Here is a 16,430-nt window from a genome sequence, read left to right on the forward strand (position 1 = left end):
AACCCAGGTTGCAAGGCGAGTGCTCTACAACAAGAAGATTACATTTGTAAAGCGCCTTTCACGTCGGGAGGACGTCCCAAGGCGCTGGACAGTGTACAGCATTTCAGATCAACCACTGAGCTACAGGGTTTTGCTGCAACTATAGGTACTGGAGTTAGTTTGCTCAGTAGGATGTTTTTTTTTCTATCAAATTTCTCCCATTCATTAATTTCCCAAAGAGTTGATTCATTCCTGCAATGCTATTGCCTACCAGTACCTCAGCCAAGTGGCCTGTCTTCATGCGAGTCATAACATTACGTTTTGGCAGTTTATTCGACAGATGATCATAATTGAGACCAATCCCACCTCCCAACAAAACTTTCATTTTTCAGCATGGGTCGTTGCGTAATAATGGATCTTCTCCTCACCTGTTGTCCACTTGCAACAATTTCCAGAAGAGTGATCGGAAGTGGGACGCCTGGCAATTTTTTGCCTATTTCCCCCCCACTTCCCAGCCAGCCATAGGATGTTGATGTTAGTTGTAAGTCACCAACTGCTGTTCTGGCTGAGATCTGTAAATCCAAAGATCAAACTTAGAGCACTAAGTTTAAACTCTTCTGTTTTGGCACATTTGGGGATGCTCTGAAATGGGTAACTGAATATAGTTATTAGTGCCTGACTTATTGCAAGAGAATCTGTAGCCTGACTTTCCCTTCCAGACTGACCAGAATATTTCATTTTCCTTTCTCCCTCATATCAACAACTAATTGGTTGCTAATGGTTATAATATATCAAATATTTTGGTTATTCTATGCTACACATGCATGTTTCCTAAAGCTGCTTACTGTGGAACCAGTCAGTGGCTGAGTCTGATTTTGGGTAAATGAGGATCCAATGCAGAGCATACTACATACTTGTCAAATTCCTAGAGATGCTGACAGGAAAGTACAAGCAAGTTTACGCAAGCATGAGCAACCGTTGAAGATCAGAGGAATTCAGTGATGAGGAGGAATGGGTGTAATTCTGAAAAACACAGCGATGGGAATGTTGTCTCCTCTCTTAAAAACTGTTTGTTCTCAAACATAACACATAGTGAAACAGATGTTCTAAACAGAGTCCCCACTTCATGGTGCGAATGAATAAATTCTTTTGAGAAATAACCAGTGTTTGTGGAACACCAACCCACCAACATTAACACCTCACCTGATCAAAAACACTCATCCATGTTCCAACTATTCTTTTGCAGTTTCTCCTCTTTACTTCGAGGTATGAAATTGTCCTAAGGTATACTTCCACAGGTATTGGCACTCTCTGTGACTTCACTCAAATGAGCATTCTTCAAGTGAAGCCAGGTGGTGAACATTGGCAGGTTCTTGAACCCTGGTCGTGGTATTGTAATTCAGTATTTTATTGAAATTTATTAAATAGCTGTGATAAGTGGAGTGAGTAGGAAGTGGAAATTAGTAGTTCTGATAATTAGAGCAATTGTATGAGTGGAATTAGTACCACGACAGCTCTGCAGTTCAAATTGCAGAAACAAAGCTTGATCAATGAATTCCAGTCACAAACTGATTAATGACAATCCTCTGCATTCTCAGCATTATCCCTTTAATGAGTGTGTCATTCAGTCTCACTATTTTGGTAGCAGGGAGTCTGATGATGCATGGAAACAAACCCCCTTGTCAGCATAGTCTTCCATTCCACCAACGGATAAGTCTTAGGAAACATTTCTGCTTGCTGGGGACTCCTGCATTCACTCTCTCCAAGCAAGGGGAATGCATCATTCTTAGACTTTGTCCAGAGAACAGAAGTGCTGATTTGCAGAAATGAAGATGTTAGCTACCGAAAGAGCACATTGGGGTACTATTAGAATTGAACTAGCTAAAACTAATAGCTTTCCAGTAATCAACAGGACTCTTCCCAGAACAAAGTACTACCCTTTAGGCATTGCCTTGCAGGGTTATCAGGAGCCAAGTCGTCAAGCTGGTCATTCAGTAGTGCAATATTACGGTAGATAGACTTGCTTAACTCGAATATTTGATCACCATCGCCTCTACAGAATTGACTTGGCTCTTTGTTTACCAGGCATGTTATTTGCAAAGTTCATAACAGAAGTTATATTATGGATACCTTCAGCTCCTTTGCTCATTGCTCGAAAACGTATATTAGATGCAAGAAACTACACTGTTTATTTAATGCTGACCCGTTTGCGCTGTGCTGAGATTTGAACTGCTGTTGTGTTGGCAGCATGTGAATCCTTTCATTTACCCCCTTTTATCTGCTCAAGTGATGCTCATGAGTTTTGAATCCAGAGGGTGGTAAATTCCAGCTTTACATTTCAACATTTTCTTTTACTTTTGAATGAATTAATTGTTTTATAAGTCAGCACAGTGGGTTGTTTGCCAAAACTCTTCACACAAATCTTGAAAGGGTTAAAGCGCTTTCTGCAGGACTGAGGTTGTCGCTGTAATCAGCAGAAGGCTTATTTGTGGGTGCTATAAACTATAACCAAGTCAGCCCAATAGGTGATGACAGTGCAGCCTTTGCTGTGCATGTGGTTGTGTGCTGCAGTGTAAGGTGTGACTCAATATGGAAAAAGCTTGCTGCAAGTTTCAACACTTTGTGACACTGTTATCTGTGAATGACCCAGGATATTGCATTTGTCAAAAATCAAGGTCAGTGTAAGTCCTCAGTATCATCTAAGATCAGTTTTTTTCATGTTTTTGTGACATATGCTGAGAAATACATTTGATAAGTTTTCAAAGGAAAGCTAAGCAATATGGCAGTGATTAGTCTGGAACTTGAAATGCATGCATGTGTGCGTATATGTGCACAGGCCTACATGAATAGATTGGTCTAGGAGTCCTGTAGCTCAGTGGGTAAGAGCACTCGCCTCGCAAGCGAGAGACCTGGGTTTGATTCCTGGTGGGGAAAAGGTACTCAATCCACGACTGTTTATGGGACACTGCTGTGTGCATTTCACTACCATGTTCCGCCCACAAAACATACAGTCAATTCACTTTACAGTGATAACGTGCGATATCAAATGCAACAATTATAATTATTATATGCAATCCAGCTATCCTAGTGAGTATCCCTGTGACTGCCATCATAGATCAGCCAACTGTTCCTCCTAAAGAGACTAGCAACTAAATCTTTAATTCCTTCTATGTCTGTACAACCCAGGGATAGGTCAAGTAGTTCTACAACTGTTTGCCATGCAATGTTTTCTGTTTATTGGCATCTGTGTTTGGGTTTATTCTCTGCAATTTTTCTGTTACTTAGTTTGTACAGTTGTTTTAGGCCACAGTGGGCCATGATATGCCAGGCTCCCATTTGTCAATTCATGGTCCAAATGTCCCAGCTATATTTAAACCCATCTCTACTAGCTTCTACTTTGTGCAATCCAGTTATCTTTGTGAGTGTCCTGTGATTCAATATATTTCAACTTACTCCCTGTAAAGCTCTGTTATTCCACAAAGTGTATGCACCATTTATTTTTACTGACAATATGCAGTATCTTTCATTTGTCTGTATTGAAATTTATTTGCCATTGATCAGCTCAGGTGTACACCAGTTAAGTTTTTGTTTTATCTTGGCTGTTTCTTGCATGCTACATTTTAACTCTTCATTTGGGTGTCCTCTGCAGATTTAACACCCGTTACAAAGGTAATTTAAATACCCTATTCAATACCTTGACCTAGCTACTCCTTTGTTTCCTTCCCTTTAGTCCTTACGGTATCACTTGGCTCAATTGGTAGAAATCTTGCTTGTGTCAGAAAGTCATGGGTTCAAGCCCAATGTTGTGTAGACATGTTGAGGTATTGAATTGTTGAAGGTGCTGTCCTTCAGATGAGATGTTGGAGTCTTATAGCTCAGTGGTTAGAGAACTCGCTTTGCAAGCGAGAGACCTGGATTCGATTCCCGGCAGGGTGAAACCTTGGGCAAGTTTCCTTACTCCACACGGCTGAAAATGATCCCTCAAGAAAATAAAAACAATAATAAATTGGTCACTTCAAACCACAACTGTTTGTGGGACACTGCTGTGCGCAGTTGACTGCCGCATTTCGCCCTCAAATATACAGTCAGTTCACTTAACAGTCTATTCTGTGAAGTGCTTTGAGACATTTAGAAGATGTGAAAAGCACTATATCAAAATGCAAGGATGTTACCCCATGGTCCAATTGGCCTGTTTTTTAAGTGGAAAATAAAATTACACTATTTGAAAAAAATATTGAGTTTCCCTACTGTTTTGGCTAGCAATCTCCCAGATTTAACTGTTTATTCACCTCATAGCTATTTGTGGCATCTGGTTGTTTGCAAAATGGTAACCACATTTGCCTACATCTACTGGTAAATACTATAACATTTTTGACAGAGCTATAAAAATTAAGCTCATATCAAATTCAGGGATCATAATTGAGTCCACGTCTGTTTTCCTGTTGTTACTCATAGAAAACATTGGCACAAGAGAGGTGTGTTTGTGGGGGGTGCAGCGAATGGTCTTGATAAGATAGCCAGATTTTTCTACGACACACCTGCAATTTAAAAAGCCTCTGAGGAGCCAGAGTGTCTGGTCACCTTAATTCACACAGGAAAACGGACTTCACCAGACAGGTGGGTCAGTTCTCCTGTCAAACGCGCATTATAGATGAGGTATAATTAGTACCTGGAGCTAAGTATGAGAGTAACTCCAGATATCTGTGTAAATGAGCTCTCTGACCTCTACATTGCTTGGGGCGTTCTTTTGTAAAAGAGAAACATTAATGCGGCCTTCATTATAATGTGCATTATGCATGGTTCTCCAATACAGGCTTTCTGGAGAAAGCCTCCTGTTGTGGTGTTTCACTGCTTTGCATTTAAAGCTTTACTCTACCAAAGGATATCCAAATTGTGTGTAGGTTAGCAGTATTTGACACCCAGTTTGCGTAGCAAACCTGATGAATTCCCAATTTTGGAGTTGGCATGCATCGCCATAGGTCCATGCGGCACATTGATTCAGAGACATGTGAAGATAAAAGTGCAGATTACATGTCCCAAATGACGTGAAAGGCGTTATACAAGTTGTTGTTGTTGCAGGGAATTGACCCCATTTGCTAGGGGCATGGTTTGTAACTCGGAAATTGAGGAGTGTTTTATGGCTGCGTGGACCGCTTTGAATTTTTGCCATTGTAGGATCACCCACAGCATCAGTCAGGGCATGAAATTGAAACTGGAATCATTTGGTCTGAATGGCCTGGTGCTACATTGGGCAGCTTTTGTTCCGTTTCTTAGTTGATGGTTGCATACTGAACAAGGTAGATTGGGTGTGGGCATTTTGGAAGCAGCAAACATTTCTTTTCTTGGCTACTTATGAATGCGACTTAAATGTAACAATTATGACTTTTTTTTTTAAAAAAGTGAAAAGATGGAAAGAAACTTCCTCTAATTGTGTTCAGTAGTTTCTGCTGCCTCCAATCGCTTCTGACGTGTGTGATTTCCCCCCTCTCTGGAATTCCAGCAATCTCATTTAAAAGCCTTTGTTTGATTCCCATGGAAACAGGATGTTCAGGAATTGATTCCTTTGGATGCAGTGATGGGGTCAGAGGTACTTTAGCCATTCTTTGTTCAGCTGCAGAGGGCTCCTCTGTTGCTGCATTGACTGCTGGGGGCTTAAAGGGGGTTGAAATTCCTGCCCATCTCTTATTGAATGCAAATCGCCTCCATTCAGAAGTATCAAATAGCCCGTGTGAGAGTGGGGTGGGGATGGGAGCTGTGAGATCAAAATCGAGCACTGTAAGGGCAAGTCTACAATAAGTGTGTGAGATCCGGCTGCCGAGAGGAGCGCCAGTGCCGCCAAGGTCAGACCGTTGCAAAAGGTTAGTCGTTGTGGGTTCGAAACAGAAAAGAATTGCAATGCGAAACCAAAAAGAAAACTTTTTCTTTTGGAAAAACCTTCAGCAGTGGAAGTGTCTGGAGTGGAAATTTAGTAACCTGGAGGGGCAGGGAAAAGAAGACACGCACATGGGACTGATGAGTGTCTTCATACGCTCCCACATTATAGAGAAAGTAAGAGTGAGAGAGAGAGCTGCATTATACACAAAAAGGGAAGAGAGATGCACCAAGTAAAGGAGAAGGAAGTATACATGTAAGGAAATAAATTACACGGGGATTCATACAGAGCAGAGAAGGGGGTATATGAAGACCGGGGGGGGGGGGGGGAGAGGCGTGTGTTTGTGTGTACAAGTACAAGAGTGTTCGAGAAAAAACATACCCACGCGCACAGGATATAAGATATATCCATCCCACACACTAGAGAGGAATGAGATGTGCGGAAGAAGAGATAAGAGAGATGCATTGTACACAGATATATGCACACACAGATGAGAGAGTGAGTGTGTGTGTGTGTGTGTGCGAGAGAGAAAGAAATACAAAAGGAGTGATGGGAGAAAGAGAGGCATAAACAGTGACAGGACAGACCGACAAAGATACGTGCACATTTATACACACACTCACGCAAACACTGATAGGAAAGAGAGAGAGACAGAGAGGACAGAAGTGACACATTACATTCATGTAAAATATACTCGCGACGCACACACACACACACACACACAGGGAGGGACAAGAGGACGTGTGTGTGTGTGTGTATGTGTGTGTGTGTTCAACACAGATGGACAGGAGAGAAATAAACACACGACACAGTGCCCAGAGAGAGAGACAGACGCAAACACACACACACACACACAGAGGGAGCACAGAGAAGGAGTTGCACTCACACGCGGGGGACACGGAGAAAGATGTGTGAACGTGTGCACTCGCACATTCTCTCACAAGGGGGACAAGACTCACGCACACAAGGATAGGGGACAACTGAGCACTGGGTGGTGTGTGTGTGTGAGAGAGAGAGAGAGAGCTGCGGATCGGAGGGAGGGAGACAGCACTGTGTGTGTGTGTGTGTGTGAGCCGCTGCTCGGTCGGACTCGGCTCCTCTCGGCCGGACTCGGCTGCTCTGTGAGTCGGCCCCGGCGCTGCCGGTGACTTGAGTGCGCAGGTCCGAGGCGGCGCTCCGGCTGCTGCAGAGATGGTGCGGTTCGGGCTGCGCCGGCCGGAGGCTGCTCCAGCCGAGGGCACCGGGCGGCTTTAGGTCTGGCCTAGAATTCGAGCAGTCGGGTGTCGGTGTCGGGGGTGGGGGGGGGGGGGGCGGCTGCGAAGAGGCGGCGGCGGGTGAGTGTGTGGTGAGGGGGAGAGAAATCCCGGAACCGGGGCCTCGTTCTCTCCCGGCCTCAGCTCTCTGGTGGATCAGCAGCACCGGTTGGGAGTAGTAGGCCAGGTGATGCCGGGGTTGCAGGGCCTTGGCCGAGGGAGTGCCCGGAGGGGACCTCTGGATCAGGCGAATTTATAGCGTGTGTCGCGGGGCATGTACCTGGGAGTGATTGGGAGCTTCGGTGATACCTGTGTAGAGGGTCCAAAGCCACTGGCGGCAGATCTTCTCCAGGGGCTGTTCCTGGCTGTTTTTTGGGGGGAAGGGTTTGTGAGGAACTGAGATCCTGGTAATGCCTATTCAGAAGGGTCTGTGAGGACCCTCTGATAGCGCCTCCCACCCCAAGGGTTTGTCAGGAACTCAAAAGTACCTCAAAAGAAGGGTATGTGCAATAGCAGTGTGGAAGGGGCTGTGGGGGGTGCAAGGCTGTGGCTTGAGGATCTGAGGAGGTGAAAGCTGGGTTGGGTAGTGGAGAGATTTTGATCTCCCCCACTACACACACACACACACACACACACACCACCCGGAGTTGTCAATGCCAGCTGCAACAAGCAAAGGCAAGCGCTTCATTGCAAGGGATACACCACCATCAAATTGTTTTGTGCACCTCTTTCTGGTTGGGAAAAGTGGTACAAATGGAACCCCGGGAGCATGGACCTGACACTTCATTCCAGCAACTGCGTGGGACTGATTCACCCAGTGGTTGATTTTGTGTTCTGTAATCTTTGAAAAACTGAAGGGCATATTTTCTGCTTTTTTAACTGCCACTTTGCTATATTTAATCATTTGAATCTGTGAGTTCTCTGGTTCGTGGCGATGTCGTAACTTTTGCCCGATTAATTTTAAATTAATCTTTGAGATTGTGGGTTGGTATGTGACTCAAATTAGTAACTTTGTGTGAGATCATTATGCAAATGGTGTGAGTGTGCTATATGGAAGATTACTAAGGTGTGGGAGGCTAATCCAGATTTTCTTTTATTAATCTTTACACACAGCATCTGTTGTGGTGAAATCACAAAGGAGACTATTGTAGCCCAAGTTTGTTGAAAGGAACTTGACGATGGTGTGTTCATTGTGTTTATTGGTATGTAATACTGTGTAGACAGGACTTTAATAAGGGAGGTAAGCTTTATCTACACTTAATTTTGATATGATTAACTTTATCTTAACAAACTTGCATGAACTCTCCAATAATACCATAGTAACAAATTGATTTACTTTGCTTAATTAACTAGAAAATTAGGGGACACTCCATTATTACACACCAGTCTGTGTTAATTCAAGTGGACTAGATTCAATTGGTTTTCTGTTTGGGGTGGCGTGGTTGTTAATGCACAATTTCCTTTATTTTGACAACTTTATTTTTTAACTATGTGTTTAAATTATTTGTATTTTGTGTTTAAATCTTCAGTTCTGTTTGTCCAGTGGCAGTGTAAGCTCATCAGAGGGCAATACAGTGCCCCAACATTACAGTGAGCCTATTATGTACTCATTGGGAGAATGGCATCAGGGCAGGAGGAATGGCAACCTGCCAAGTATGCAGCTGCAGAGTCACCTGTTTTTTCGCGTGTATGTGTCTTGCCCCCCCCCCCCCCCACACCAGTCATTTTTTTAAAAATAAGGTATTCTACTGAATTGCTCATTAATCCTAAATAAATTCCTGGCACACCTACTGATGCCTCTTGATCCTTCCTTATGTTTTCAAGCTGCTGGTTATAAGCAGTCTGGGAGTAGCTGTTTATTTAGAATTCCTGCTGTGGTGGAATGGGATGGGTCAAAGGTTTGGTAAAACTTTATTTATGTAACCTGACCATGGTTTCTGACACAGAATATATGCTCAAAGGCTATGAATGCTGTAATTTAAAACAGTGTAAAAAAAACAAATTGAATTGAGGATTGCTTGCAAGTACAAATTCCCACTGTATTATTCAGCATTTATAATAATAAATAAAAACAGAAATCGCTGGGAACATTCAAATAAAAACAGAAGTCGCTGGGAACACTCAACACGTCAAGCAGCATCTATTGAGAGAGGAAAGTGAGTTAATGTTTCAGGTCCTTGCATTTGGTATAGCGCTTTTCATGTTGGGAGGAGGTCCTGTGGAGTGACTATTTGTGGGTGAACAAGGCAGCCAATTTACACACAGCACACAGTCATGAAGTGAATGACCAATTTTTGTGAGGGATTGTTGGCCAGTTTTCCGGGAGGAACTCCCTTCTCTTTTCAAATATGCCAGGGTTTTTGTCACGTCCACCTGAGCAAGCAGATGGATCCCGGTTTGATAGCTCATCTGAAGGATGGCATCTCCGATATACTTGGACTATGTGAGCTCAAGTCCTGACGACTCAGAGATGAGAGTGCTACTACTGAGCCAGAATGACATAGCCCGACATGTGTCACACATTTATGTGGCAGCTATACACTTCGGCCTGTTTAACGTTTGTCTGTTTCTGAAACAAGTCTTTCGTAAGAGTGGCTGAATTGTATCCACTGGTAATATGGCATAGAATGCATTATATAAAAAAACAGGTGCCACTTATCCACACTTGTTATTTTGGCTAGTGTCTTCAGCTGCTGAAGGGGCTGTCCTCATGAATCTATTGCTCATCTTGATTCTCCCCGCTCACCCCTCCCCCCGCCCCCCCCACACACACCAGTTTTGTTTTAAGGTTTTTGAGCACCATTTGGTATAGGAACTGTGCGCTGATTGTGAACACAGGTATTTTAGTGATGCAGATGTTTGCTCTTCAGAAGTTACTTGTCCAAACATGACTCTAGACATCTCAGAACTGCTGTTTTACTTCTGGTTTGCACTAAAGTTAAGTGCTTTAGCAATGGGAATACAGCATGCCTGAACAGAGGCTCGTCTGACCTTGATTTGTCATTTCAACTGTTCAACTTTTCTTAAAAGGAGTTCTGTTGATTCTTAGCCATTTAACAGTTGGTAGTCCTTGGGAAAGGGAGAGGTGACATTCTTTCTCCATACTGTACATTATATCTGTAGTGCAGGAATTATCTTTGGCTTTGTGAAGCAAGCATTCTTCATTCTGGTGTCCAGTATGTGTTAGGGATTCCCTGTGTGTCTCGACAACCTGTTAGATGCAAAAAAGAGAAGCTGAACTGAGGACCAGCTTGCCAAAATTTACTGTAAAGTATAGTGATTTTTTTTGTTGGCAAATGCAATTGCAAGTATTAAGTAGGATTATTTAAACTAGAGTTTTACCTGTCTGACTTTACTGGTTACTGCTTTGCCAATGTGATAAAACAAAAAATGTACTTAACATGCCATTTATACATGGGATTTTCTGGAGATAAATACTGGAAGGGGTTAAATAGAGGTAAACTGGTCTTCAAGTGCCCCCTACCAAGGACCTGGTGTGTTTTACACACAGACTGCGTACTGACTGTTGCAGCATGTTTGGTCTCTCTTGGCGGAATGCCTATAACCACAGTGGAATTGACTGACAGTTTGACATGATTCGTGGTAATAAAAGGGGTTTACTACAATAAAAAACTGGGGGAGTTTGAGCCATGGGGCTTTTGATCTTTTTGGACAGCTGCTTCCTTGTATTAACCCATTCCCACTGATTGTTTTCCTTTTTATTGTTTGGAGCCCATGGAGTTTTTCAGTACCACAAAACGGATACTCCATTCTACTGGTCCCTACTGTCGCACAGTATCATTAATTTGCTGGCATTTAAAGCTAGTGTTGAATTTTTTCTTCCTGTCCAGTAAAAGTAAATGGGTGATGGTGGGGTTGAGAAAAGACGTAGTGACCTGTTGACTAACTCACATAAACCTGGTTTCACAGCATGATCAGTTCCTGATCAGATCAAATGTGTCACTGCGTTGGCAATGCATTCCAGTCGCGATGGTCTGCACGATATCACTGCAGACAGGTTACAGTGCTCTGCTGGGTTCAACTCAACTTGCTTAAAGAGCTGCTCTTCAGAAGCCAATAGTGTTGCTCTACAGTAACCTCGCAACTTACTGTGGAGTTGTTAATGATTACCCTGTTGGGAGGTAGTGTAAATCTGGGGGTCATTTTTAAGTTTCTAAGAGTAGAAATTGTGTTTTTNAGCAAAATAATTCTTATGTAAATAGATATAAATGTGTACTGAAATCTAACGAACATAAGTAGGGGCAGAAAACTGCAAATAAGGTGTGTGTGTATGTGTATGTTGTGCAGTATTTTGGAGGTTTTGGCAGTGGTCTCTGGTTATTTGAGGTTTCTTTTGCTGTTGATTGCTGTGCTTCTGTTCATTTGGGGCTGACGTCAGCAGCACTTTTTCTAAACAAACCAGGCAGTATACCTGCTGCCAGTGCGCTTTACCCCACGTCCTGAGATCTAGGGAATGAGAGCTAAATGTGCCAATAGAAGGCAGCACCCAGTTGATCCATGTGACATCATTATGCAGATGTTGTAGCTCTACTTTTAACATCACTCTTTGCCATCTGGAGCTGCCGACTATAAATGTTTGTCTGCTGGTAGAATGGAAATGCTGATTTTTTTTTNCCAACACCCTTCTCCTTCATCCGAGTGATCATGATGAATTGTATTATTACTCCATCCGAGTGATCATGATGAATTGTATTATTACTCCATCCGAGTGATCATGATGAATTGTATTATTACTCAAGTCCCATTGCACAGTTTCTATGCCGTGAAATGATCGCTCCATTCAGAGCAAGTGTGAAGTCATCTCAGCCTTATTAACCATTGCACTTAGAATAAAACAGATTACAGGGAGAGCAGAGCGTGTGTAGGAATTGCTGTATGTACTATTGGTGGACTAATCTGGGCTACAGTGTTTTTATTTGATGTGATGCTGGAGATATTTTTATATTCTGGAGGGAAGAGGGCCTGGGAAGACTTATTAGGTCAGGTTGTATTTATAACTTCAACTGAGACAGGAGAGGGACAGATTTTTCTAGGGTCTTTGCTTGTCTGTCTCATGTCAAGCAGCTGTTGAGTAGATCATTGTTGTCTGGGTCTTTTCCTTCCTCTTTATCTTTAGCCCCCTCCCCTCCTTGCACCCCGCACATAGAGATGAGCTGAAACCTTGGGAAAGTGTTGAAGATTTGCTTCACTAATTGATCCAACCTTTCAATTTCTGTTCCTTTCAATATTCACATTCAAATGCAGGGAAACAGTACAGCAGAATGGTACAGCTTGGTGCATAGTGTGGTTACTGCAGTGATGTTTCATAGATTTCCAGATTTATTTTCCTTTTAAAGAGAAGCATTTGATCAAATAAAGGTCCTTTTAATCCTCCAGTTAAGCACGCTGTGTGACCCTATATTTAATCTTGCAGCTAATTATTTAACGTACAAGTAATAAACAGCTGTAGATTATCTTCCCTTTAGAAAAGTCCCATCAAAAGGAAACGACTAGCCATATTGTGCAACTGAGTGCTCGGAGATGCGTGAGGTGTCCCTGTATAACCCTACCAATGCAAATGACTGCTGCTTTTATCTCTCACGGAATTGTGGCCCCTTTTCATGGTAGCTCTTTACCACTGCTGACTTTGTGGATTTTTATTTGTGAAAGGGTAATGGATTGGCTAAACTTTCAATTCAATACATTTTACTGCAAACAGATGGTTTGCACAAGAACTATAATCCCTGGGCTGAAGGTAAAGATTCTATTGAGTTAAAGGCTTTACGAGAACTCATCAAATAAGTTCTATAGCTTCTAATATTGAGAAGAATCTGATTGGGAGAAATGCAAAGCTGCCAGTGTCTTCACAAGGCTGTATAGTATTTTGTGGCTGAAGATAGCAAATTGTTGTTTGGAATCTAGTATTAAAATGGTGCAAAAGTGTTCCCACACCTGTGGTCCCAATTCTATGAAACTGGAAAGATTTAGTTGTAACGTTAGCTGAAGGAGAGGGGTAACTGGGAAGAATCTTCTTTGGTGAAGGCAGATGACAATACAAATTACATTTGTATAGTGCCTTTCCCGTCAGGAGGACGTCCCAAGCCCTGAATCTGAAAACATAGCACACCAGGAGCAGGTGTGATTCAGATTCTTAGGGACATAGTTTAAGGTTAACTTTCTGAAGTTAACTAGTTACTGTGTGGCACAAATCAAGGATTTCCAGCTGCAGAGCAGTAAATTTATTGCATTGAAGACATTTTCACAGGGCTCTTTTGACTAGAGTTTTGGAATGTCAGAATGCTGATTGTTTCCAATGAGTGGGAGGTGTTGAGGGGAATGAAACAGGAGTTTAATGATCAAAAGAAAAGCTAAAGAAACAGCCTCTGTCTGCAAAGGATTTCCACTTGTTATGATAAAATATTTTCAATAATTTTGTGTGAGAGGGGTCAGAATTTTAATGGAAATTGTTTTAACTGCTATTTTTGCTTGGAGGTTACATTGTTGACTTGTTGGATATCTATGTTCATGTGTGTAAATCACCACAGTCTACACAGTGAGATCACTGAAGTTAAATCCCGACTTAATTAATCACTGTACCCTTACTATTGTACAAACTGTCAGAGATTTACAGCTTGCTATTATAGTACCTTATTTATTTTGTTTCCCAAAAGGTATTAAGGTATGGTTTGACTGAGATTGAATTTTTTTTACGCTAAGATCTGATTTTAATGTGGTGCAGCCAATGATTCTCTGGTTGGTTTGGAATATTTTCTTTGTGTGTTTTCCAGCATTGAGCTCCTTTGTTCTTTGGAATTTACACCGCTGTTATTTAATAGCACTGAGGTTCAGAGTTTCCTTGTTTCTTTGTATACCCACATCATGCGGCTTGAGTGTTGGATGGTTTCTCACCACTTGCATTGTTTTTATTGTCAGATGTGACAACTGAATATAGTCTGAATGTTGGAACAAAAAGTGCTTTCGTCAACGATGATTCTTAAAATAAAATTATTGACCCGAATTTGAAAGTGTATTGCAGACCATTTGCACCTGCACAAGCAAATCCATAGAAAATGTTGCACTGTTAATGAAACAAAAATGGCAATCTCCCGAGAGTGAACTTTTGCTTCTGGGAGGACTCATTTTATATACCTACATACCTGGTCTGCAGTTCGGGCATTGAAATTCAGCTTCCTGATTCAGTTGATAAATGTGAGTAGACTATATTGACCAGAAAGTGTGTGTGTGTGAGCACACACATCCCTATTTTATGCACACAATGTGTGGAAACAGAATATAGCTCATCTGTAATATACGCCCAAGAAACCAATAATAGATGTAGCAAAGCTGCAATTCTGACCTCAGTAAATCTCTATTTTTAGGGATGTTCTGCTGACCCCTCCTTTTACAAGATAGAAGTCGGTGTTCAGGTTTCAGCCCGACCCTGGTGGAGTGGTACTTTGTGTCTTTGGTTAAGTCTGTGTTTCTACTGCTTTCTCGGGGCTGTCTGTTATTTACTTTCCTTGTTTCTTCTCTTTCTCCGCCTTTCTCTTCTCTCCTCCCCCCCCCCCCCCCCCAGTTTAGATGAAAAAGTCTGTGATGCATCTGAAATATTAGCTGGTCCAGGGGCCATTTGACTTTTGTTGAACAAGTTTGTCGTTCCAAGTTGTGGAGTTGTTAAACCCAGCTTGGGAACAGCCCATAATTGCAGATGTAGGTGGCGCCTAAAATGCTCAGCAGCTGCTGCGAGATTCTTTCACTCAAACATACGTCAACTCCCAAGGTTTGTTTCTCCTCTAACGTTCTCTAGCCTTACTGTTTTATTCCAGATCCAAATCTGTAAATGCATTTGAAATATGTATTTGAACTAGCTGCCAATAGGCATACTTTAATATGTCTGTTTACACTGGCATGTTGAGATATTTTTTTGGGGGAGGGGTGTGGGGGCGAGTAGAGGGCATGGAGGACAGTGATGGCGCTGCTTGGGGAGCCACTCCTGGAGAGAGGCTTGAATTTCTATTTCCTTCCTCCCTCCGTTCACTTGCCATCTTAATCTTGCCCTGGATTATCCAACACTGGCTCCGCCATTCAGAAGACTGGTGTGGTCTCAGCGCGTGAAGAACCTGTGATGGTCCCTTTTTGCAGGAAAGTTTCCATTTCATCTGCGGGGATTAAGTCTGAACTTGGGTTGAAGAGGTAAATGGTATGTGCCAACCTGGTAGACCTCCCAGTCATATTAGGTGCATTTATTAGGGATACTGTATGGGTGACCTAAGGGAAAAGGTCTTCTAAATTGTGGGACAGTGCAGTGTTTGTTCCTGCATCAGACTGTACTATATGACTTGAGAGTGTTTGATGTGAACATTGAGTGCCTAAAAGCAATATTTATGTCCCTCATCTTAAGGAGCATATATCTTTAAGAAACGTGTGGTGCTCATTTCCACATGGAGTCACTGCTCTGAATCATTAGCAAGTTATATTGTTGGAATGATGAAGCTTAAACCCAGTCAGTTTTTTTTAAAGTGCCAGTGATCAGTGTTTCCGATCGGGCAAGTAAGGATTTTGCCAAAGGCTGTTCGGGGGATGTAGGAAGAACGTGTCTGGGAGTACACTCTCTGCATTCCTAATGTGCATCTCTAGCAGGTTAATCCAGAGTGCTATCAATGCTGTGAATGGTGAAGTTTGACCTGGCCATGGAAAATATTCCCTGCTTGAATGATTAAATAGCTAAAATATTCTTACTGAAGCCTGGAGTTGAATCTGAGCCAACTAAGGTTGTGACGTGTATCAAGCTGCAGAGTGTATGGGAAAGGCCAGTTGTTTTGTGCAGTTTGCATTTCTTTGAGGGCATTGTTGTGGCACCGCTGGGAATAGTTAGATGCAAAGTGGATTTTTTGAGTTTAGGTAAATGGGAATTTAAAGGGTGTGTTCCTTTGGAGAAAAGTGCTTAAAGTTACTCAGGAAATACCACGCAGACATCAGTCAATACCTGTGATAGGAAGTTTTATCTATATACAAGGAACCATGAATTATGTGTGGTTTGGCAAATCCACAGGGTGCACAGAGCAGAAAATAACATCCATCTTTTAGGATCTTGCTCTTTGGACTGAAAAAAATCTTTTAAGTTTTGAAGCGATTTGGAGTTCAGCTTTTAAAATATTTTTTTTCTTCTCCTTTCTACACTAGTTATTTGAAACCCCAGCAGACAAATTTTCCATTTTAGGAACAGCGTTATATGATTTGGAAGAAACTTATTCCGAATAATGCTCTAAAGCTGAGTCTGCTTGTCATGCACTGTCATGCTGTCCTTCAGAAATTGTCTTAAATTG

At 42.2% G+C, this 16,430-nt stretch overlaps 1 protein-coding gene across 12 annotated transcripts in view; it reads left to right on the forward strand.

The window, feature by feature from the left end:
• Nucleotides 1-16,430, forward strand: part of dag1 (dystroglycan 1) — a 45,084-nt gene that overhangs the window by 9,526 nt on the left and 19,128 nt on the right. The window contains exons 1-2 of one of the 12 annotated variants that reach the window (XM_007890431.2): nucleotides 5,539-5,837; nucleotides 8,218-8,344. The exons of 1 other annotated variant lie outside the window; for it this stretch is intronic. The gene's annotated coding sequence lies outside the window, so the exon portion shown is untranslated. Of the gene's footprint in view, nucleotides 1-5,538; nucleotides 5,838-6,577; nucleotides 6,843-6,900; nucleotides 6,973-7,005; nucleotides 7,106-7,157; nucleotides 7,186-8,217; nucleotides 8,345-16,430 lie in introns of those variants that run through there. 10 more of the 12 variants (XM_007890429.2, XM_007890432.2, XM_007890430.2 and 7 more) reach the window with 10 other exon arrangements.

The sequence above is a fragment of the Callorhinchus milii genome, unplaced genomic scaffold (genome assembly GCF_018977255.1).
Source record: "Callorhinchus milii isolate IMCB2004 unplaced genomic scaffold, IMCB_Cmil_1.0 Scaffold12, whole genome shotgun sequence".
In the NCBI taxonomy this organism is placed as follows: Eukaryota; Metazoa; Chordata; class Chondrichthyes; order Chimaeriformes; family Callorhinchidae; genus Callorhinchus; species Callorhinchus milii.